The sequence below is a fragment of the Schistocerca americana genome, chromosome 6 (assembly GCF_021461395.2).
Source record: "Schistocerca americana isolate TAMUIC-IGC-003095 chromosome 6, iqSchAmer2.1, whole genome shotgun sequence".
NCBI lineage: Eukaryota > Metazoa > Arthropoda > Insecta > Orthoptera > Acrididae > Schistocerca > Schistocerca americana.
The window spans coordinates 36043781-36070012 of record NC_060124.1 but is presented as its reverse complement, the minus strand read 5'-3'; positions in this window follow the sequence as shown (position 1 = coordinate 36070012).

Sequence of the window (26232 nt, the reverse complement as noted above, 5' to 3'; positions counted from 1 at the left end):
TTTATGCAACCAAGGGACGGTAGACCGTAGTATTTGAGCACATGACATAAAGTTCAACTTCATACTTCTACCCATGCCTGAGAAAAAATGGATCTTAATTAAGACGGAGAGACAAGCGGACAACAAATGACAAAATAATATTCGTGCGATTGAATTACAGATTAACGATGTCCAGATTTTTTCCTCTACTTACACTGTGAAACTTCTATCTTGCCAAACTTCATGACTCTAGTTCAACCTTAAGTACTCTATAGGTTTTGAGTTTTCGAATATCAAAATGTATCACATAAATGGTTGTATCTTCTGGCGGCGTCGACTTAGAACCTTAAATTTGTTACACTGCTAAGAGACTAAAGACCTTAGTATCTTATGTAAATTTCAACTTGATAGCTCTAACCGTTCCTGAGAAAACAGAGGTCTTAATAGGAGGACAGATAGGCTTACAAAGTAATCCCGACTGAAGTACGCAGTCCTTGAAATAGTCACAGCGGCACTATCTCAAACATGCAGTAAGGAAATTGGAAATTTGTGGTAAGAGCCTGTGGGACCAAACTGCTGAGATCATCGGTCCCTAAGCGTACACACTACTTAAACTAAATTACGCTAAGGACAACACTCACACCCATGCCCGGGGTAGGACTCGAACCTCCGACGGGAGGAGCCGCGCGGACCGTGACAAGGCGGCCAGGACCGAGCGGCTACCCCACGCAGCATGCTGTAAGGTACTCGGGACGAGACGTAGAAACAGTCACCTGTAAATCACCCCCGTCGGAGGTTCGAGTAATCCCTCGGTCATGGGTGTGTGTGTTGTCCATAGCGTAAGTTAGATTAAGTACTGTGTAAGCCTAGGGGCCGATGACCTCAACAGTTTGGTCCCATAGGAGCTTAGTGTTGTGGACTGGCAAGACAGCCAATCCACAGTGACGGGTAGCCGAAAGGCACGCGTTTAAGCTCACGCAGGCTGGCGTGAGGTCTGGAACAGGTAAAGGAAGTTATAGTAGCAAAGAACGTACGTAGCTGCGGGAATACTTAACTTTAATCCATAATTGGTGAACATCGGTCTGACGGTACATGCATCACAAGATAAATAGCAAATGATAATGGCGCCTTGCTAGGTCATAGCAAATGACGTAGCTGAAGGCTATGCTAACTATCGTCTCGGCAAATGAGAGCGTAATTTGTCAGTCAACCATCGCTAGCAAAGTCGGCTGTACAACTGGGGCGAGTGCTAGGAAGTCTCTCTAGACCTGCCGTGTGTCGGCGCTCGGTCTGCAATCACTGACAGTGGCGACACGCGAGTCCGGCGTATACTAACGGACCGCTGCCGATTTAAAGGCTACCACCTAGCAAGTGTAGTGTCTGGCGGTGACACCACACTTAGCACAAATTTCCAAAATTTACCTGTAAATCACCTATAACAACCACTGGACTAGTAGCTTTTTTACCTTAAAACTAAACGGTCAAAAATCGTGGGAAGGGTTGTACCATTTAAATATGTAGTATGTATGACACGAGACATTAAATCCAAACCTCACTTATGTATGTATAGGCATATTTTTACGAAACATCCCCACGATCTTTGCTTTTTCCATATTAGTTTCCACGCTGTGTTCTCTCCCTGTGTCAGCTATTCACTACTTCGTATCTTTTAATCCTTGTCTTCTTCTCGATTTTGGTTGTAGCTGTGGTGTCACCGCCAGACACCACACTTGCTAGGTGGTAGCCTTTAAATCGGCCGCGGTCCGGTAGTATACGTCGGACCCGCGTGTCGCCACTACCAGTGATTGCAGACCGAGCGCCGCCACACGGCAGGTCTAGAGAGACGTCCTAGCACTCGCCCCAGTTGTACAGCCGACTTTCCTAGCGATGGTTCACTGACAAATTACGCTCTCGTTTGCCGAGACGATAGTTAGCATAGCCTTCAGCTACGTTATTTGCTACGACCTAGCAAGGCGCCATTATCAATTGCTATTTATCTTGTGATGCATGTACCGTCAGACCGATGTTCACCAATTATGGATTAAAGTTAAGTATTCCAGAAGCTACGTACGTTTTTTACTGGTCTCATTTCCGTGTCCTGTTCCAGACCTCACGCCAGCCTGCGTGAGCTTAAACGCGTGCCTATCGGCTTCCCGTCCTAGTGGATTGGCTGTCTTGCCAGTCCACAAAAGTAGCTACTGTACAATCAGCGTATCTCATCTCACTAATAATTCATCCTCATGTTAACCTCTTTATTTGATATTATCCGAGCATGGCTCAGAAATGAAGTGCAAAAAGAGTTGGTTAACACTCTCCAACAAAACACGTCTTTTTCCAGTTTGAAATCTCGCCGAGCGACTCTGCCGATGCTGATATAAATATACGCTGAGGTGGCAAAAGTCATGGGACAGCGATAAGCACGTATGCAGATGGCGGTAGTATCGCGTACCTGAGATGTGAAAGGCCAGTGCATTGGCGTAGCTGTCATTCGTACTCGGGTGGTTCATCTGAAAATATTTCCAACGTGTTTATGACCGCACGACGGGAAGTAGTAGACTTTCAAAGCGGAATGATAGGTGGAGGTAAACGCTGGGGCATTCGATTTCGGAAATCGTTAGGTAATTCAGTATTCCGAGATCCACAGTGTGCCCAGAGTACCACGTTCCAGACATTACCTCACACCACGGACAACCCAGTGGGTGACGACCTTCACTTAACTCCCGAGAGCAGCAGCGTTTGCATTGGCGCTGTACAGGCAACACTTAGTGAGTGAAATAACCGCAGAAATCAGAGTTGCGCGTGCGACGAGGGTATCCGTTAGGACAGCTCGGAGAAGTTTGGCGTTTGTAGAGGAATGGCAGTAGATGACTGACGCGAGTTTTGCTAACAGCAATACAGGGTTATTACAAACGATTGAAGCGATTTCACAGCTCTACAATAACTTTATTATTTGAGGTATTTTCACAATGCTTTGCACACACATACAAAAACTCAAAAAAGTTTTTTTTAGGCATTCACAAATGTTCGATATGTGCCCCTTTAGTGATTCGGCAGACATCAAGCCGATAATCAAGTTTCTCCTACACTCGGCGCAGCATGTCCCCATCAACGAGTTCGAAAGCATCGTTGATGCGAGATCGCAGTTCTAGCACGTTTCTTGGTAGAGGAGGTTTAAACACTGAATCTTTCACATAACCCCACAGAAAGAAATCGCATGGGGTTAAGTCGGGAGAGCGTGGAGGCCATGGTATGAATTGCTGATCATGATCTCCACCACGACCGATCCATCGGTTTTCCAATCTCCTGTTTAAGAAATGCCGAACATCATGATGGAAGTGCGGTGGAGCACCATCCTGTTGAAAGATGAAGTAGGCGCTGTCGGTCTCCAGTTGTGGCATGAGCCAATTTTCCAGCATTTCCAGATACACATGTCCTGTAACGTTTTTTTCGCAGAACAAAAAGGGGCCGTAAACTTTAAACCGTGAGATTGCACAAAACACGTTAACTTTTGGTGAATTGCGAATTTGCTGCACGAATGCGTGAGGATTCTCTACCTCCCAGATTCGCACATTGTGTCTGTTCACTTCACCATTAAGAAAAAATGTTGCTTCATCACTGAAAACAAGTTCCGCACTGAACGCATCCTCTTCCATGAGCTGTTGCAACCGCGCCGAAAATTCAAAGCGTTTGACTCTGTCATCGGGTGTCAGGGCTTGTAGCAATTGTAAACGGTAAGGCTTCCGCTTTAGCCTTTTCCGTAAGATTTTCCAAATCGTCGGCTGTGGTACGTTTAGCTCCCTGCTTCCTTTATTCGTCGACTTCTGCGGGCTACGCGTGAAACTTGCCCGCACGCGTTCAACCGTTTCTTCGCTCACTGCAGGCCGACCCGTTGATTTCCCCTTACAGAGGCATCCAGAAACTTTAAACTGTGCATACCATCGCCGAATGGAATTAGCAGTTGGTGGATCTTTGTTGAACTTCGTCCTGAAGTGTCGTTGCACTGTTACGACTGACTGATGTGAGTGCATTTCAAGCACGACATACGCTTTCTCGGCTCCTGTCGCCATTTTGTCTCACTGCGCTCTCGAGCGCTCTGGCGGCAGAAACCTGAAGTGCGGCTTCAGCCGAACAAAACTTTTATGGGTTTTTCTACGTATCTGTAGTGTGTCGTGAATGGAGCTACAGTGAATTTATGAAATCGCTTCAATCATTTGTAATAGCCCTGTATATCGCTTGCAGCACCTCTCCCGAGTTCGTGACCATATCGGTTGGATCTTTGACGTCTGGAAAACCGTGCACTAGTCATATGAGTCCCGATTTCAGTTTTTCTAGAGCCGATGGTACGGTCGGAGTGTAAAGCAGACCCCGCGAAGCCATGGATCCAAGTTGTCAACAAGGCACTACAGATGTTGATGGTGGCTCTATAATGGTGTGGGCTGTGTTAATATGGAAAGGACTCGGTCCTCCGCTCCAACTGAATCCATCGTTGACTGGAAATGGTTATGTTCGCCTACTTGTAGACCATTTGTATTCACGGACTTCACGTTACCAAACAATGATGGAATTTAAAATGGATGACAGTGCCCCACACCACTGGGTCACAATTCTTCGCGACTGGTTCGAAGAACATTCTGGACAGTTCGAGCGAACGATTTGGCCACCCACATCCCCATACATGAATCTCATCAAACCTTTATGAGAGATAATCGAGAGGATAGTTCGTGCACAAAATGCTGCGCCGGCAACACTTTCGCAGTTATGGACGGCTGTAGAAGCAGTGTGGCCCAGTGTTCTGCAGGTGACTTGCAACGAGTTGCTGAGTCCATACTACATCAAGTTGCTGCAGTACGCCGGGCAAAAGGAGGTGCAGCAAGATATTTGGGGGCATCCCATGACTTCTGTTACTTCAGCGTACATTCTTGTACGAAATTAATTCCTTAGTGAGAAGATTCGATTTTTTTCTTATTGCATTTAGATTGCCCCCCTCACATCCCCCCCTTGGGGGGGGGGGGCGGCAGCACTGTAATAGGCCGCTTTACAGCTGACAGAAAAGTTGAAAAACATAATGAGAATACAAACAAACAATAAAAACATGTGATAAAAAGGTGACATTTTAAAAAACTGTAAAATGGATGAATGTTGTGGAATTTAAAATATAAAAAATTGGCGTTGACAATGCCAATGAAGACACACGGTAAGTGGACAGGCACAATTAAAGAAATACAGCGACAGTCTGGTTTCAGTTCGCACGAGATAAAAAACACAACTAGTGACAATATGGTGGCTGTTTGCAACACTGATGGGGGGGGGGGGGGGGAGACACACAACACTGAACATTCACTTTAAACAGCACTATAGAGGTGACATGGCGGCAGATGTAGGTGGGAGGAGGACCCGGACTGATGAGGGGGGAAAAGGGGAGGGAGTTGAGGAAAAGAAAAAAAAGGGGGGAGCCGATGGAGGGAGAGGACGTAGAAAAATGGGGCAGGGCGTATGTGGGGAGTGGGGAAGGCAGTGGAGGGGAAAGCAAAAGGACTCGGGAGTGAGAAGGCAGTCACAGAGAGGGTAGGTGGGGAAAAAACGGGATGGAAGGAGGGGGAGAGGGAGCCTGGGAAAAGGACAGAGGGATGGAGGGGGAGGTGAGGATCAGAGTTGATAGGAGGGATAAATGGAGGGAGAGAGGGCATCATCTGGGAGGGGGAGTTGATGGAAGCCACCTTGAGAAAGGGGATGAAAGGGTGTAAAGGTGGAGGGTAGGGGGGACACAACAGTGAAGGCGTGGCAGAGGGCAGGGGTTGGAGAGGAGAGGAGCAATCGGGGGATGAGGGCGATCAAGTCGGAGGGAAGTGTAGAGGACGCGGATATGTTCAAGGAAAAGGAGCAGATGGCGGAAAGAAATCATGGAGAATCCGCTTGTGGGACTGGATGCACATACGGAAGGCGAGGTGGAGTGCATGGTGCTCGAGGATCTGGAGGGACTTATAGAATTTGGGGGGGGGGGGGGGGGGGGTGGCATAACAGAGGATGGGACAGATTAAGGATTTGTAGGTGTGGAGGGTGGTAGAGGGGTTCAACCCCCGCATCCAGCTAGAGAGGAGTTTAAGGAGTCAGAGGCGGTTGTGGGCTTTTGATTGGATAGAGCGGAGATGAAGGATCTAGGTGAGTCAAATGTAGGTGAGGGTGGGAAAGAGGTGGACAGGACGGGCGCAGATGATAAGGGAAAAGCAAATTCAATAAATCTGTGCCTTTAAATAAACTTTTAAATCATTTGCTGAAAATTTGACATTTGAAATCCTTCTTTTACTCCAAGCTCAATGGTATTAATTACTGAATTTGTGTCATCTGGAGTAAGAATTCTGGTTTCTATGGGTTACATCTTAATACAGAGTGACCCAAAAGCCCGTTAACGTTTGAGAATGCATAATTCACGGAATGATACAGACAGAGAAGTAAAAACTGACACACATGCCTGAAATCGGGAGAGCAAAAACAAGTCAATAGATGGCGTTGGACCGACCAAGCTCATTTCACACTCCGAGGAACTGTCAACTCACTCAGCTGCAGAATCTGGACTAAGAAAATCCTATAACTGTCATGGAAACTCATTAAGTGACGGGATAGTCACGTTGTGGTGTGGATTTACTGCGTCAACCATGATCGGATCCTTTTTCTTCGAGAAAATGCACGGTGCTGCACTTCAAACTGTCAGTGTGATGGGTGCGAAGTACGCCGATATTTTACAGAATCGTATCAATCGTAACATGGCTAATAAACATCCGCTGGAAGATACGACTTTTATGGCGGACGGCGCTCCAACCCATATCACTACACGAGTGAAAGATTTCTTGCATCGTCTGGTGAGGATCGCGTGCTGAGCCGCCACTTTCCGTCATGATTAGCCTCCCAGGTCCCCAGATCTCAATCTGTGTGACTATTGTTGTGGGGTTACCTGAAGTCGCAAGTCTACCTCGATCGTCCGACCTTGCTAGGGATGCTAAAGGACAACGTGTGACTTCAGTTTCTCACCATAGCTACTGATACGCTGTACAGAGCTGTTCACGACGTGTATCTCTCTACTATAGGTGTTGTTGACAATTGATAGTGACACATTGAGCATTTGTTATAAAGAACATCATTTTAAATGTGAGTCTGCAAATCCGCATATTTTAGAAAGAATAGTGGGACAAAGATAAAATTTGATGGAATCCCGTTAATGACTTATTCGCAGTCGAAAAATATGTCCTGCATCTCGAGGTTTTTAATTTCACAGAAAATCCTCCTGCAGTCTTTCCGCTATGTGTGACGTAACTATTTACTAACTGCAACCTTATTTTCCAGTAAAAAAGATATGAATTAGATAATCAAATGCCTTATATATCTTACTGTAAGTTGGGCACTATCTGTTGAAATTCTACCGAGAAAACGAAATTATGATTTATTAAAGATACAATTATTACTAATGTAGGAAACTATTCTCGAAAGCAAAAGAATAGAGAATATTGTTAACAATGAACAGTATGATAACCGTCCTCACTTCCATCACCTTTCTTGCAAGCGGGTTTAATAATAGTATAATTTAAACTCTTTGGAAAAGTTCTCTGAATTAGTAATACATGGAGCTACGTTATTACTGCAATAAATATTGTCGTTCTTTATCACTATACTAAATTTCGGAAGTCACGAAACACTGTATTCTTCCCACAGCGATCCGACTGCTCCAAGATCACACGCTGCTGCTAGGCCTTCCTCAGACCACGAAATAAATAAGTCATAAAGGCAGAACTGGTTCCGCGTTTGGGGAACGCGTGAAAAATACTGCCTTCGCTAAGGCGATTACTGCTCCAGGAAGCAAAACACGTTTCCAGGACTGCTGCCAAAGGAGCACGCCTGATTACCGCTTCCCCGTCTAATACGTCTGCCACCTCCTCTGCTTGTTAACCGTGCTCCTCTCAATTAGACGACAGCTTGTCAGCAACCAGGGAGACGTGCAATAAGCGTGCACGCACCCACCTAATGGCCGAGCCCGCTGCATTAATTACACGCCGCTATGACTCGCCTAACTTGTTTACGGAGTGTCTTTCCTTTGTCGTCTTCCTGATGAATGCAGAGATAAGGAGCAACAACATCTCGCTGTTGCCAAGTTGAACCACATTACTCTCGGAAACGGAACAAGGAGTCTCAATTACGTCACAGGACTTGGATCACATTCATACGTTCATAGTAAATGCAGCTATGTTCAAAGAGTGAAATACGATCTTATCGATTGAAGGATCTGATTTGTGGTTAGCTTCAGGACTCCCCTACAGACAGAAATAGACAACTTGTTCTTAACGAAACGAATCTGTAGCCTGTCCGCGACGTTATTCAATCCGTAGATTGAACTAGCAGTAAAGGCAACCAAAGAGAAATTCTGGGAAGAAGCTAAAGTCCATGGAGAAGAAATAAAAACTTTGAGGTTTTCAGATGACATTGTAATTCTGTAAGAGACAGAAAAGAACTTGGAAGAGCAGTTGAACGGAAGGGATAGTGTCCCGAAAGGAGGATATAAGAAGAGCAGCAACAAAAGCAGAACAAGGATAATGGAATTTAGTCTAATTAAATCGGGTGACGCTAAGTGAATTAGGAAAGAAAACGAGACACTTAAAGTAGTAGATGAGTTTTGCCGTTTAGGCAGAAAAATAACTGATGATGGCCGAAGTGAAGAGGGTATAAAATGTAGACTGATTATGGCAAGGAAAGTATTTCTGAAGAAGAGACATTTGTCGACATAGATTATAGATTTAATTGCTAGGAAGTCTTTCCTGAAAATATTTGTCTGTAGTATTCGTCTGGAGAGTATCCATGTATGGAAGTGAAACGTGGACGATAAACAGTTTAGAGATAAAGAAAATAGAAATTTTCGAAATGTGGTGCTACAGAAGAATGTTGAAGACTAGATAGGTCGATCGCGTAAATACTGAGGAGGTACTGAATATAATTGGGGACACAAGAAATTTGTGGCTCAACTTCGGCAAAAGAAGGAACCGGCTGATAGGACACACTTTCAGACACCAAGCGATCACCAGGTTATTATTGGAGGGAAGTGTGTGTGGGGGTGAGGGGAGGGGGGGGGAGGCTTGCACAGGATAGAGTAGCATGGAGAGCTGCATCAAACTAGCCTTAGGACTGAAGACCACAACAACAACAACAACAGGCGAAGAAATCGACTGCTGTTCGATTACAGAGAACAGCTGCCAGCATGCGCAAATTACAAGTAGATATCCTCGGCGTAGCAGAGCAGCTTGATACTGTATACTCATTACGTTCATTTCAGAGTTTGCTGCTACAGTAGCTCCATACCTAGTAATCGGCGGAAGATCCGTACCTAAGGATGGAAAGGTTGCTCAGTTCATACTAACCGAAGAACAGAAGTACTTCCCTAGATTACAGACCCATATGACTAAGTTTGACTTGCAGTATGATTTTGGAAAATAGACGGTGTTCTAACATTATGAATTTCCTAGAAAAAACGGTTTATTGACAGATAGCTGGCACGGATTCATAAAACATGATTCTTGTGAAACACAAGTAGCTCTTTATTCAGACGAAGTAACTGGTGCTATCACATTGATTCAGTATTTCTGGATTTCCAGAAGGCTTTTATCACCGTTCCCCACAAGCGACTTCTGATCAGATTGTGTGGCTATGGAGCGCTGTCTCAGTCGTGCGACTGGATTCGCGTTTTTCCTGTCAGAAAGGTCACGGGTCGTAGTAACTAACAGAGAGTCATCAAGTAATACAGAAGTAATAACTGGGATTTCCCAAATAAGTGTTAACAGGAACTCAGCTGTTCCTGATCTATATAAACGATTTAGGTGATAACCTGCGCAGCACTCGTAGAAAGTTTGCAGACGATGCCGTCTTGTGAAGTCATCAAATGATCAAAACCTAACGTATCTATGTGGTGCTAAAAATGTGAATTGACTAATTAATGAAAAGCGTTAGGCCATTCACATGAGCGCTAAAAGGGAACCTGCTGAATTTCATTTACACGACAGTTCTAAAGGTGACCAGTTCAGCTAAATACTTAGCGTTTGAACTGGAACTATCACTTAGATAATGCTGCGGGGAACGCGAGCTAGAGACTGTGTTTTACTGAAAAAAAAACACTTATAAATTCACTAAAGACAATGGCTACTTGTCCGTCCTCTGCTAGAATACTGCTGCACGGTGTGGGATCCGCATCGGGACAGACGGAGAACATCGAAAGAGTTCAAGGAAGGGCAGTTCGTTTCGTATTATCGTGAAGTAGGGGAGAGGGTGTCACGGATACCATATGCGAGTTGGGGTGGCAATCACCAAAACAGAGGCATTTCTCGCTTCGGCAGGATCTTTTCACGAAATCTAAGTCACCAACTTTTTCCTCTGAATGCGAAATTATTTTGTTGGAGCCCTCCTCCATAGGGAGGAAGGATCATCGTAACAAAATAGTAGAAATCAGAGCTCGCACAGGAAGATTTAAGTGTTGGTTTTTCCCGCGCGCTATTCGAGAGCTGAACGGTAGAGAGCGAGCGAGGTGGCGCAGTGGTAGCACACTGGACTCGCACTCAGGAGGACGACGGTTCAATCCCGCGTCCGGCCATCCTGATTTAGGTTTTCCGTTATTTCCCTAAATCGGTCCAGGCAAATGCTGGGATGGTTCCTTTGAAAGGGCACGGCCGACTTCCTTCCCCATCCTTCCCTTATCCGATGAGACTGATGACCTCGCTGTTTGGCCTCTTCCCCCAAACAACCCAACCCAACCCAACGGTAGAGAAATAGCTTGAATTTGGGTTCTATGAACCCTCTGCCAGGCACTTAACTGTGAATCGCAGAGTAGTCAAGTAGATGGAGATGTAGTATTGAAGGCAAATCACTGGAAACAATAATTACCGTAAAATATCTCGGGGTAACCATACGGAGTGACGAAGTGGAATGAGCACATATACAAAACGTGTAGGAGAAGCAGATGCTAGACTGAGGTCAATTGGAGAATCTTGAAGAAATATAACTCATCAGTGAAAGAAGTAATTGTAACTTGTAAGACAATGTGATGAGCACTGCTCGTTAGCTTGAGACCCTTACCCCCATGGGTTAAGAGAAGGGGTAGTGACGATCCAAAAAAGAGCGGCGCGTTTCTTCACGGGGTCGTTTAATCGGCACGAGAGAGCTACGGTGACCATCAACGAACTCCAGTGGCATACGCTACAACAGAAGCATTGTGCATCATGGAGAGGTCTACTTTTAAAACTACGGAGAGCGTACGTTCCAGAAAGGGACGAGCATCATATTAGTTTCTCCTAGATACGTCGTGCGAACTGACCACGTCGAGAAAAGGCAGACGAATCAGAGCTCATTCGGATGTTTCCCGGTAGTCATTTTCCCCTTGCACCATTGTCGAATGGAACATAGAAGGGGAAAAACACATTGGCAAGAGAAATTCTCTCTGCCAAACACCATAAGGCGTCATGCAGAATATAGATATAGATGTATAATAACTCAGACACCATGCGACCATAGAGCTGCAAGCTATTGATCGGGTAGGGAACCAATTGAAAACTTCGTGGACGTAGTCTTCTTCCAACATTGACAAATGACGAATTCCTTTACGGTTTTGTTTCTTCCAGCGCTTCTTCTCATAGCAGAGCACTTCCGCCCAGAGCTTACAACCAGCGTCACATTTTGTTCATTATTATTGTTTTTATTTTCAATAGACTTTTACACAAATTGTGTACGATAAGACCTCCCTTGATAACAAATGCCACTGATTTTTGTTCACAAGTCACTTGTCAACATCTGCCAATCTACTAAACTGGTGAGATGTTCAAATACTTTTATTGCTTATTGCCACTCTCAACATCGAAACCTTTGCTCGTGTTCAGAGGATTGCAGTAGATCTGTGTGCGTGATTAAGCATCACTTTATGCGTTTCATTTTTCACTGTAAAACAGTATCAGATAATAAAAATTGATAATGAATATAATCTCAGTGATATTCACACGACAAGTGAAAAGAATAAATTTAAGAGAGATGAGGGCTGGCTATATTGGAACAATATCATTTTGTTTTCTAAATGTTTTAATTTCATGTAAATCGAGAGAGACGATCCTGTAAATCTGCATTCTTTTGTCTATGGTCTTTTATTTCTTTTTCCAGAATTTCTAATTGCTGGTGTCAGCACGCATTGTTGCATTTACACCAGTGTTTGTTTTCACGGTTAATGCTTTGTTTAGCAGTAAATTCTTCGATAGTTGGTTATATGTTTACCTGTAAAATATCTTCTTTACGTAACTTCGTTTTCGTGCACTTAGAATTCTTTCATTATTAGGCTTATTACTACGGCCAAAAACAGCACTGGAGGATGGTAGATTTACAGTTGGAACAGCATCAGTCTTCTACTTGCGTTTCTAAAGAATATTCAACATTTAATCAGCATTTCACTTTTCAAATCCCTTTCATATTCGAATCAGAGAAATGTATTGAGCAGATACGAGCATTTTCAATTGAAAACGAATCTGCATGTTCACGAGCATTTAATGTGTCCATACGCACATTAATCCTTTTTCCATAGGTCATGAATACATTTCGTAATGATGTACGGCGCGAAGTGGCCGCAAGGTTAGAGGTGCCATGTCACGAATTGCGCGGCCACTCCCTCCGGAGGTTCGAATCTTCCCTCTGGCATGTGTGAGTGTGTGTTGTTCTTAGTTAGTTAGTTTAAGTGCTTTGTAAGTCTAGCGACCGATGACCTCAGCAGATTTGTCCCTTAGGAATTCATACACATTTGAACATTCGTAATGATGTGGAATGTGTCACTTTAACATAAGTTCTCTTTGCACAAATGAATTAATTAATTTATTTTCAGTTACTCCTTCACATCTAAAAATTCTTCTATTGAGCAGAAGGATTTGTCATTCAGAAATTCTTTTAATTTGCTTTTAAATGTTCGTTGGTTATTTGTCGGACTTTTAATGCTATTGGCAAATGGCCAAAAATTTTTGTGGCAGCGTAATTCACCCCTTTCTGTGCCAAAGTGAGATTTAATCCAGAATAGTGTAGATCATCCTTTCTTCTAGTGTTGTAGCTATGCACTTCGCTGTTATTTTTTAATTGGGATGGGTTATTAATAACGAATTTCATAAGTGAATATGTGTATTGCCAAGGTACTGTGAATATCCCGAGTTCCTTAAATAAATGTCTGCAAGATGACCATGGGTGGGCTCCAGCTATTATTCTGATTACACGCGTTTGTGCAATGGATACTTTCTCTCTTAATGACGAATTGCCCCAAAATATGATGCCGTAGGAAAGCAGTGAATGGAAATGGGCATAGTAGGCTAATTTACTGATATGTTTATCACCAAAATTTGCAATAACCCTTATAGCATGACTAGCTGAACCTAATCGTTTCAGTTGATCATCGATGTGTTTCTTCCAATTCAATTTCTCATCAATGCACACACCCAGGAATTTTTAATATTCTGTCTTAGCAACAGACTTCTTTTCATAGTCTATATTTATCAATGGTGTTATGCTGTTTACTGTACAGAATTGTATAAACTGTGTTTTCTCAAATTTAGTGAGAGTCCATTTGCAGAGAACCACTTAATAATTTTCTGAAAGAGCTTACTTACAATTTCTTCTGCTTATTCTTGCTTGTTGGGTGTGATTACTAGTATCGTCAGCAAAAAGAACTAGCTTTGCATCTTCACGAATATAGAATAGCAAGTCATATTTTCATTTTGTCTCCTTGTTTTTAGGAAACAAATGAAACTTACATCTTAACTTAGTGAACTGCCTGCTTTGGTTAGTACAACAGGTGATTGCGCCACAAATCATTGTTTTTCACTTTAAAACTTACTCTAAAAAATCCCTCAATATGCTGATAATTACGGCAGAACTCTGAACCCAATCGCCCATATATAAAAATTCAAATTTCTGTAAACATCCTTGTTTTCGCTCGTAAACGCAATTACATCACAGTACATTCTGGCAATTGCGAGCTACTGACTGCTGGTTGGGTTCACTCTGACGTCAGCAGCACGGCTTGCTACTAGTGATCCTTGCTGTATATTCTGGTATCCGTGGGCCGAGTCACAGAAACTCGAAATGAATCTCCTGGTGAACGTAAGGTAGATCAAAATGAAGAACCAGGACATTAAGAACCAGGACATTCAACAAATACTGATCCCATTAAGCCAACACCGATAATAAGTCATTACCTAAAGAAAGGCCATGTAAGGAATGTGAAAAATCAGAGTACACGAAGTACAGGTGTTTCAGTAAGCTCGTCTACAAAAGCCGATATTGGTTGATTTTGAAGCACACAAGGTGGAACAAGAACATTTCAAACAGCCAGATAAACTTCCAAAGATGTTCAAGTGAACTGTCTAGCACGTGATAAATATTGAAACACGTATGTAACATAGCAGCGATGGCGAGGCATTGTAGCATCTGTGACCAGAGAGTATGCGCTTGACCGCGCGAGTGTTGCGAGCGGTTCTCAGTCAGTCGTTGCGAGTCTGTCAGTTCAGTCGTTGCGAGTCTGTAGCTCTGTCTAGTTGAGAGCAGTACTCAGTCTGTAGTCGTCATGCAGAGCGGTCGGTCAGTAGTAGCAGCCCAGTGCGGTTGTGTGATGTAGGCGGTCGGCAACACTGGTCAAGATGAGGAATAAGGTATACTGTTAGTTAATATAATCATTAGATAATGAAAAATTTTATTTATTGTAATTATTCTCCAACAAGTCTCCCAATAATAATTTTTTTATTTCAAAACCATTTTCTCAAAAATTTAATTTTTTATTGAACTCAAGATTTCGTTGCACTTCCCATTTCATTCCACTTTTTTTTGAAGAAAAATTTCACTAGAATCAAAAAAAAAAGAGAGAATATTATTATTTGCAATGCAGTTCCTCCAAGCGGTGCGCAACAACAAGAGCAGATATGTGACATCCATTTATTCTGAGGTAAGAATTTAATTTTGATTTTTTTACACAGGGCCAAAGACCGATGTTTCGGTTTAATTGAATTTTCTTACCACTGAATGGACTTTAATTTTTCATCAGGGATTTATATTTGAGTCAGATTGCGAATTTCACATTTTTGTTGCCATTGTCAGTACATTTCATTGTGGGCAGGTTACGCATAGAGCGATGTCCATTAGCATTCATAATTAAATATTGTCATTTCTTTTTCTTTCAAATTTGTGGGGAGGTTTCACTTGGCTCCCATTTCTATTAAGTATTGCTATTATTTTCTTTAAAAAAATTGCGGTGGGGAGGTTTCACTTGGCTCCCATTTCTATTAAGTATTGCTATTATTTTCTTTAAAAAAATTGCGGTGGGGAGGTTACACTTGGCGACCCTGCCAGGATCGTATTTCGTTGAGAGTCTTTTGAGCAACAGTCAGATATCTGCTCTTGTTTGCTTAAGTATAATTAGGATTTGGCGCTACGCTTTTAATAATATTGTGACTTTCTTTCTACAGGTCAACGGCAATTTGCTGCTTTGTTGTATTTGTGTGTTGCTTTTGCATTGTGCTTATTTGTTTTGTGAATAATTGTGACTATTGCAAAAATGCCGCGAAAGACTGTGAATAGTGTATCGCGAAGTATTGTGAATGAAATTACCGACTTAAACAGCGTGACCGATAGTAATTGTGACAATCCTGCGTTCACTAACAATCAGTGCATTCCAACCACTAATGATGACTTTCACCTTAATGATGAACAAATGAACTCAATTGTCTCGTCTGTTAACTTGACGACAATTGATGACGCGGAGCGGTCTATAGTAATGAGCGCTGCCGAGCTTAACACAACCGATTTACTAAATTCACGTGACGAGCAGACAAATTTGTCTAATGAAAATGAACAGATCACACAAAGTAGGACAGATTTATTTAATTCCGAAACAATGACTGATAGTATACATTTGACTGACAAACCTTTTTGTAAATCTCAAAATGACCAAATGGTTACAGTAAGCGAGAAAGTTCCAGATCCACCACTAAACAGCACAGAGAATATAGTAGGTGATGTTACTAAGAATGAAATTAGAGTATTGGCACAACAAATGGGTAATGTTACTGAGGCTCAAGCTATCGCATTTTTACTACAACTCAGTGAAGAACTAAATAAAATGTTCAAACAACAAAATGAAAATTTTAGACAACTTAGGGAAGATATCAAACAAGATAACAAAAAACTCAGACAACAACTTGATGAAATTTTTGACAACCATTACAAACAACTTAGCGAAACAATTGATAAAAGTGTCGATCTCACAAACAAAAAACAAGACGACCGTAAAGAACAGAACAAACAAGTTAGTGAGCAGATTACAGCTGTTACCGTGCAATGTCAGGCCAGTAAGGAACAACTACGTGATGATACTAAGACTTGTGCTAATAACAGTAATGAAAAGGTTGGCACTGTTGCACAAGAATTCAGTAGCACACGTGTAGGCACAACCGAATCACATAAAGACGAGATTATTGCAGTCACTGAACAATGTTCAGCAAACGAAACACTGATACACGAAATTAATGCAGTCACTGAAGAATGTCCTAAAAACGAAGTACAGATTCGCGACGAAGTTAATTTAGAGTCAGTGGAAGTTTCATACACTCCGAATACGGAAGTTGACGAGAAAAGTGAACGACACAATAACCAGATTGACGAAAGTATTAAAGTAACAGAATTAACAATTATTTCAGTCACCAATACGTCACAGAATCCGCCACGTTGCGAGCATTTATCAGAGTCACGCAGCGTGTATAATGTGAGCAATTTACAGAGACTACGCGAATTAAAATCTGAAAAGCTACGCAACTTGAAATCCGAAATGACACAGACAAACAGATTCACACACAAACCCGAACGTGTTTTCAAATTCAATGACGAGAATGTAGATTACGAGCAAATTTTATCCGCCAGAAAATGTAAAGAATTTAATAATGACAGCGTGCAGGTACACGCTTTGCACTGTATACGACAATTTATCTTTGTACATTCACCGCTATTACCTGTAATGCAGAAGCTAGCTTTGAACCAGATGCGACAATTTGCTATTGTATTTTTATCAGCATTACGTATTATGCAGAAACTGGAATTAGCAAGAATACAGCGATTTACTTTTGGAATTTTACCGCTATTGCTTGCAACGCAAAAGCTAAAATTTATTTGCAGTGCGTAAATGACCTCAGGGGATTCATTACGCTTTAATGAATATGTGCCGTAGCGAGCATAGGGCCCCGAGCTGGAGTAGTGCTGTTTCATCTTTAGTTTTCTGCACTGCTGCCTTTTCTTCTACTATCCTTTATATCTATCAAAACTGCTCTTTGACTATTGCTCTATCTAGTATTAAGAAACATGTAATGAATATCCGATGTGACAAACTTTTACCGAATGTGACAATTTTCAGTAGGCACTCCCATAATGACAACTACCGTCGTAATTTTCATTACAGATAAAATCGTAATCATCAGTATGTATAAAATTTTGAGTAGTCGCAAACGCATTTTTTGTAACAATAGACGTTTTTCACCACAACAGCATGAAAGTCAGCCGCTTAGCATACGTAACCAACAATGCAGTGTACAAGGTCAACCAAACTTTAATGTTTCGCCGCGTGCACGTATAGTCCCAGCTCCAACAAATAGTAACGCATGGCAGCAAAGAAATAACTACGTACAGACAACACACTATTTCAACTCGCATCGCAATACGCCGTATAGAAATTACTATCTTGACAGACGTAAAAATGATCAGGACAATTTTCAGCGTACATTTAATAACAGTCGATCTTTTCAGCAGCAACAACATCAGCAACAACGAATGATCATGAATGAAACAGACAATAGGTGTCATCCATAGCGTAACATGTCAGTAAGAAAGCCAGTTACAACAAATAGTGACGCATGGCAGCAAAGAAATAACTACGTACAGACAACACACCATTTCAATTTGTATTGCAATGCGCCGTATAGAAATTACTATCATGACAGACGTAAAAATAACGAGCACAATTTTCAGCGTACATTTAATAACAGTCGATCTTATGAGCAGCAACAACATCAGCAACAACATATTATGATGAATGAAACAGACAATATGTGTCATCCATAGCGTAACACGTCAATAAGAAATAAAAGAACAGTTCGTATAGTTGATATGCCACAACATTCTCCCGTAAATAATAACACGTACGATAGAATTTAACCAGATACAGCACAGATTGCATATTACAGTAACGCAAACATTACTTTTGACACGCAGAATTTTGTTCACGAGAATGTTATTTGAAACATGCTTTGTTGAATGCTCCACTTTTATCGCACCCAGATCTTACTAGAAATTTTTCCATTGCCACCGACAGTTCCAATACCGCTTTGGGTGTACACATTTTTCAGGAAATTGAAGAAGATGGTTCTACTATAATTAAAAACATCGCATTTGCAAGTCGCATTTTGTCACCTGCTGAACGAAATTATTCTGTTACAGAACTTGAAACATTATGTGTTGTATGGGCTTTCACGAGATTTAGGCATTTTTTTTTTATGGCAGACATACTACCGTTTACACAGATCACAGAGCGATACAATTTTTACTTTCAGCTAAATTTACTCACGACAGATTAAGCAGATGGAAACTGTATTTACAAGAATTTAATTTTATAATAGTTCACATTCCCGGTACACAAAATGTTATAGCAGACGCACTATCGCGTTCTCTCGGCAACAATCAGCAAGACGTAGCAACCAACTTCTGCAAAACAAATTTCAGTGTCATGTACATTCAGCAAGTCGCATTTGAAAACTTTATTTCATCGTCATTACAGGACATAGCACAAGAACAAAATAAAGACAACGTGTGGAAAGAAATTAAACAGCTTTGGCTAGATAAGAATAATGTTACGATTAGGAACCACTACACTGTACGCAATGACATTTTGTTTCGCCGCTCTCATCCTGACAGCAACAATTGGTTATTATGCATACCTGACGAACTGGTCAACAAATTAATTTGGTACACTCATTTAAGTTACGCACATTACGGAGCACGAAAATGTTTTCTTATACTGAGACAGAACTGTTATTTTACCAACATGGAGAAACGTATTCGACGAGTTTTAGCGTCTTGTAAAATTTGCCAGAAAGCTAAATCAGACACCACTTCACATATTCCTCCATTATATCCCATTATACCTGTTAAGTTAAGACACATGGCCGCAGTAGATATTTTTGGTCCGATTCCCAGAACTAACAGAGGTTTTTGCTACATCTTTGTCGCTGTTGAGCTCACTTCAAAATTTGTTACTTTCACCCCATTACGCAAAGCTACTGCTAAAACTGTTTCGAAAGCATTTGTAAAACATTTTCTATCTCATGTAGGGCATGTGATGAGAGTAATTTCTGACAATGGATCTCAATTTCGTAGTAGCGTATGGACACGCATGTTACGAGCCAGAAACATTTCTCCGATTTATATATCCAAGTACCACGCTTCTTCGAACCCTTGTGAAAGATTAATGAAGGAAATTGGTAAACTGTGCCGAATATACTGCCACAAAAGACATATTGATTGGGATACACACATACTCTCATTCCAAGATGTAATTAATTCCATTCCAAATGAATCCACTATGCTATCTCCGACTGTTATACTGAAAAACGTTGAACCACCGAACAAAATTAAAGAATTAATAGAATTTCCCAAAAGTCGTCGCCTACGACACCACGAAATAATTGACATTGCGCTGAACAACCTCAAACGTGCCGCAGAGCGCCGGAGAAGACAGCAAAAACAGGTTTGTACACGCCGCGACTTTCACGTTGGACAGAAAATATTAGTGCGTACACACTATTTATCCAGCAAATTAAAAGGTAAGTGCAGTAAATTTGAACTTCTATACGCAGGTCCATATCGGATTCGCAGCATCCCTCACCCCAATGTTGTACACGTCGAAACTTTGAGAACCAGAAAATCGAAAGGCAATCACCATATATCAAACATTAAACCGTTTATTGAGTGAAACCACTGTATGATTCAACACACTATGATGCCATTTACTAATGCAATTATTTCACGTGACTAATTACTGATGATTATCGTATTTTTTCTTGGCAAGTGCCCGGCAAGGTAAGGTTAGCAGGTCGCTTTTCTTGTCGTTACACATCAGACCGTGCACATTTTCCATTTTTTTGTGTATATGACTGTACTCCAGTTTTGTTTGTATGGAGTATGAAATAGTTAAGATATAACACAGACCAGTCGACTTTGACATTTTTTTGCCTTATGACATCTCAACATCGTGACTGTTTCACATTTTTTTTTTTTGCTGCTGCATTGTATTATTCTGTGTATATCTTTGTTTTTGAACACTGTCAATGTTTTTGACATATTACGTTTTCTGTCATGTTATGCTGTAGGGTTAATTATGTTACCATAAACCAGTCATTATCTAGTGGGTATATGATTTAAATGCAGGACATTAATCTTTGTTCATCAATTTCAGAAAGGAATGATGATTCTAAGAAATAAATTTAACATAAATGGAATTTCACCTACGGAATAAACGAAAGGAGATGCAATAACTTTATGAGGAAGAGTAAATGGATCAGGATTAACAAACATTAACAAGAATATACTATACTCATCACAGAATAGCAGTCTTAACTAATTTTTTCTTTCAGAATACAAGGTGATTGATGCAGGCTGTCAGAGAGAACTACACATCTTAGTTTTAGTGATGAAATATGCTAGAGATAAGGAATAGTTATGTAATGAGTAATGAAGTGATTTTTTGCAGATGATAATGAATACTGATGAATAATGATGAAGGATATGGTATTATGAATAATGAAGTTTTTCTTTACAGATGATGATAATAGTGAAGTTATGATGATATGGATAATGAAGTTTTCTTTACAGATGAGGATAATGTTGAAGTTATGTATTTATGTTATGTAGTTATTTAAGTATTTGTTGCAGTTTGCTTTGACAGCAGGTGTTACATTACATAGTAGGATGACTGAAAGTTTTGGAAAGGACAGCTATGGAACACATTTTATACACATTTCACTACCTGTTAATTCGAAGTTCACTACTTTTCAGCATAGTGTGCGTTTCTTCTTTCAGGTCAATAATCCGTTTTTGTAATTTTTCCAGGAGAAGCTTTTCATGATACTTACTAAACCTGTTACTTATTATACCTGTTCTAGTACTTGCATTTTTATATTTTTACCCATTTGTGTCTATCGTTTATAAATGTGATCACATGTACTGCCTTGTTACATAATCTTGCTACAGCTGACTCATGACGAATGACGTTACCTATCCTCATTTGCTGCAATAGGTCAAAAGCAAATAGTGTTATGTTTCAGCAATTAATTATCGATCCCAACGCAATGCATTGCTACCAAAAAAATGTAGTACCAGTCCCACATGATGTCACTAGTTTATGATAATTCTGAATAATACTGATCAACTATGAATAGCATGTCACTTGAGTAATGACCTCTTAATGAGACTATATTCAAAATAATGCTTTGTCACTAGCTAATAACTGCCACTGTTTATTGTAATGATACCACTTATAATGCCTGTGATTACTAATGATTTGCCTGTAATTGACTGATTTTAATAATGACTTTGTAATGGTCTGAATACTACTGAAGGAGGAACACTGTTTATTGTAATGTTACCACTTATAATGCTTGTGATTACTAATGATTTGACTGTAATTGACTGATTTTAATAATGACTTTGTAATGGTCTGAATACTACTGAAGGAGGAACACTGTTTATTGTAATGTTACCACTTATAATGCTTGTGATTACTAATGATTTGACTGTAATTAACTGATTTTAATAATGCCTTTGTAATGATCTGAATACTACTGAATGAGGAACACTGTTTATTGTAATGAGTACTTGTAATGCCCATGATTATTAACTGATTTTTAATAATGACTTCGTAATAATCTGAATAATACTGAATGATGATTTTATTCAATACTTGCTGGCCACTGAGTGCCAATAATTAATGTCACTCCACGAATTGTTATTAATTATGCCATTGATTAGCTCTTGTTTCCAATGTTGATACTTTGTAATTTGAAATGAATGTGACTGTTTAATAGTCACTTGATTCATGACCTCTTAATGAGACTATATTCAAAATGATGCTTTGTCACTAGCTAATAACTGCCACTGTTTATTATAATGATACTACTTATAATGCTTGTGATTACTAATGATTTGACTGTAATTAACTGATTTTAATAATGACTTTGTAATGATCTGAATACTACTGAATGAGGAACACTGTTTATTGTAATGAGTACTTGTAATGCCCATGATTATTAATGCTATGACTATAATTACCTGATTTTTAATAATGACTTTGTAATAAGCTGCATAATACTGAATGATGATTCTATTCAATACTTGCTGGCCACTGAGTGCCAATAATTGTCACTTGAAGAATTGTGATTAATTATGCCATTGATTAGCTCTTGTTTCCAATGTTGATACTTTGTAATTTGAAATGAATGTGACAGTTTAATAATGCTTTGTAATTAGGAGAAGGCTCATAATTCTTACTATTTCAAATGATTAATTAACGATGCCATACTTTGTTATTGGAAATGAATGTGACTGTTTCATAATGCTTTGTAATTAGGAAAAGACTAGTGATTCTTAATAGATTGGAATGACACATAATTAATTAACTATGGTACTGTTTAATAATGCTTTGTAATTAATTAAGGCTAATAATTCTTACTATATTGAAATGACAAATGATTAATTAATTAACTGTAATTAGACAAATGATTAATTAACGACAAATGATTAATTAACTGGAATTAGACAAATGATTAATTAACTGTAATTAGACAAATGATTAATTAATGACAAATGATTAATTAACTGTAATTAGGAAAAGGCTAATGATTATTGGAATGACAAATGATTAATTAACTGTAATTAGGAGAAGGTTAATGATTCTTAATTATACTCTGTAACTGAAAGGAATGCGATTATTTCATAATGCTTTGTAACCAGGAAAAGAAGGCTACTGATTCTATGTAAAACAATCAATGAACATTTTTCTGTAATACTACATACTTGGTACAGAAATGTTCAATAACTGGGCTATGAATGCCACAAACTACTAATTAAGTCTGTAATTATCAATATTATGTGACTTGATGTCCTTCACCTCATAAGCTGACTACCCTGAATTACTGCTATGTCCATTTGTCCTGTTTATCCTAGTGATCATGGAGCACTATCTTTGGTTTTGCACTAATTCTACGTTGGTGTGCCTTGTAAGAGTGTGGTGTTGACACGACATGCTGTCCACCACCATGAGCGATGAAGACATTATTATGGTCCCACTGTTTGGTGTACCTAATGTACTGCCAAAATGAAAACATGGAACATTACTACGACAGTTCAGTGTCTTGGCTACACTGATAAATTCTGATGGGAAAAGAACTTCAAGTTGTGTCACTTGGTGTTGTACTTCTGTGGAAAGATATGGACTTTCAGAGCAGCTGTGTGCAATCTAAAGTGCTACAACCATGATGCAATCCTTCCCTTTCCTATCCTGATTCTTGTCACATAAAGAAAAAATTTTTTGGTAACATCATTTATGTTCATAGGTTATACATTTTTCGATTCGCTAAACTCCAATGCGAGTACACTTATGACACTTGTCAACATAATATTTTTTGCCAGTCTGTTTATTTGTTCTGAATATGCTAAAGAATTTTTTCAGTGCCTGTGCACTTTATCTGTCAAATAATTTGTATATACTTTTCTGATTTGCTACTATGTTTTGTACTCACATTTTGTCTTTGTCTGATATATTTTGTACTTAGTGCGTGTGCACAACATATACTTTATGTACTACATCTAATTATTCTTGCCAGTCTGTTTATTTGTTCTGAATATGCTAAAGAATTTTTTCAGTGCCTGTGCACTTTATCTGTCAAATAATTTGTATATACTTTTCTGATTTGCTACTATGTTTTGTACTCACATCTTGTCTTTGTCTGATATATTTTGTACTTAGTGCGTGTGCACAACATTTAAATACTCTGTAAGTTATAGAATTTTGTTAATTACAGAAAAATTTTGCCGCGCTTGGCAAGTCCAAATGACTCACCATCGCTGCCAAATTTTTGCCCCCCCAGTGGAGGGTTATGAAACACGTATGTAACATAGCAGCGATGGCGAGGCATTGTAGCATCTGTGACCAGAGAGTATGCGCTTGACCGCGCGAGTGTTGCGAGCGGTTCTCAGTCAGTCGTTGCGAGTCTGTCAGTTCAGTCGTTGCGAGTCTGTAGCTCTGTCTAGTTGAGAGCAGTACTCAGTCTGTAGTCGTCATGCAGAGCGGTCGGTCAGTAGTAGCAGCCCAGTGCGGTTGTGTGATGTAGGCGGTCGGCAACACTGGTCAAGATGAGGAATAAGGTATACTGTTAGTTAATATAATCATTAGATAATGAAAAATTTTATTTATTGTAATTATTCTCCAACAAGTCTCCCAATAATAATTTTTTTATTTCAAAACCATTTTCTCAAAAATTTAATTTTTTATTGAACTCAAGATTTCGTTGCACTTCCCATTTCATTCCACTTTTTTTTGAAGAAAAATTTCACTAGAATCAAAAAAAAAGAGAGAATATTATTATTTGCAATGCAGTTCCTCCAAGCGGTGCGCAACAACAAGAGCAGATATGTGACATCCATTTATTCTGAGGTAAGAATTTAATTTTGATTTTTTTACACAGGGCCAAAGACCGATGTTTCGGTTTAATTGAATTTTCTTACCACTGAATGGACTTTAATTTTTCATCAGGGATTTATATTTGAGTCAGATTGCGAATTTCACATTTTTGTTGCCATTGTCAGTACATTTCATTGTGGGCAGGTTACGCATAGAGCGATGTCCATTAGCATTCATAATTAAATATTGTCATTTCTTTTTCTTTCAAATTTGTGGGGAGGTTTCACTTGGCTCCCATTTCTATTAAGTATTGCTATTATTTTCTTTAAAAAAATTGCGGTGGGGAGGTTTCACTTGGCTCCCATTTCTATTAAGTATTGCTATTATTTTCTTTAAAAAAATTGCGGTGGGGAGGTTACAATACGTGTTGACCCTCCAGAGAAGACTGGATAATGCAACACAATGCCAGTTTGCATATGTCGCTCTTCCATGGTGTCAGACTGCTATCGAAGTATTCTATAGCCAACCAGGTTTAATGAACAACAGTTGTGCTCAGCACTAAATAACACCACAAGCGTTGTTGATAGCCATCAGCACATGAATTCGACACTCAAATCCAGTCTGTATATCAGACAATATCACAAGCGGTATCGGTTCAATGCCTGTATGAGACTTTCATAACACACTTTCATAACTACAACACACTATTTGACACTATAACACAGCATTCCTTTCGAAATATTTGTTCTTTTTCACGAATGTCGTGGTTTCACTTCTTTATTATTATTATTATTATTGTTGGTGAATTTTCCCTAAAAGGAAATCGTTAAGCTTATGACTTTGAAGGCTTGTTCTTCTTGTCCTTCCAGTACTCCTTCATTCTCTTGGAGAGGGCCTCTTTTCTCTCCTCAGACCATTCTTGTTTGGTCCGCTGTTTTAGCGCTTATGACTTTACTTCCCAATTGTCTATGTGTTTTCGGAAGGTGCTTCTGTCTGTGGTGTTTGTGGTGCCAATTGCTTGTAGGTCTTTTCGGACTCCTTCCACCCAGGGTGTCGAGACTTTAAGTGTCTTGATGTGTTCTAGAATTTTCTTGGTGAGTCTTGTTTCAGGGAGTCTATCTAAATGTCCGTAGAATTTAAGGCGCCTTTTTCTCATATCGTTCTCGATGTTCGAATATGCTTCTACTGTTGAGTTCTTCTGTAGTCTGTAGCCATCTGGTGTGGGTCTTCCTCCTAAAATTTTCCTCATGATTTTGCGTTCTTCTTTTTTGATTTCTTCAATTTTGACTTTCCTGTTGAGTGCTAGTGTTTCGCTGGCATACAGTACGGCGGGTTTGATCACTGTGTTATAGTGTCTGATCTTGGTGTTTCTGGAAATGCATTGTTTGTTGTAGACGTTTCGTACCATGCCTAGTGATTTCCGTGTCTTCTGTTGTCTGTCTTCGTAAGCCAGTTTCTCTGTTCCGGTCGGTTCGATGATTTCGCCTAGGTATCTGAAG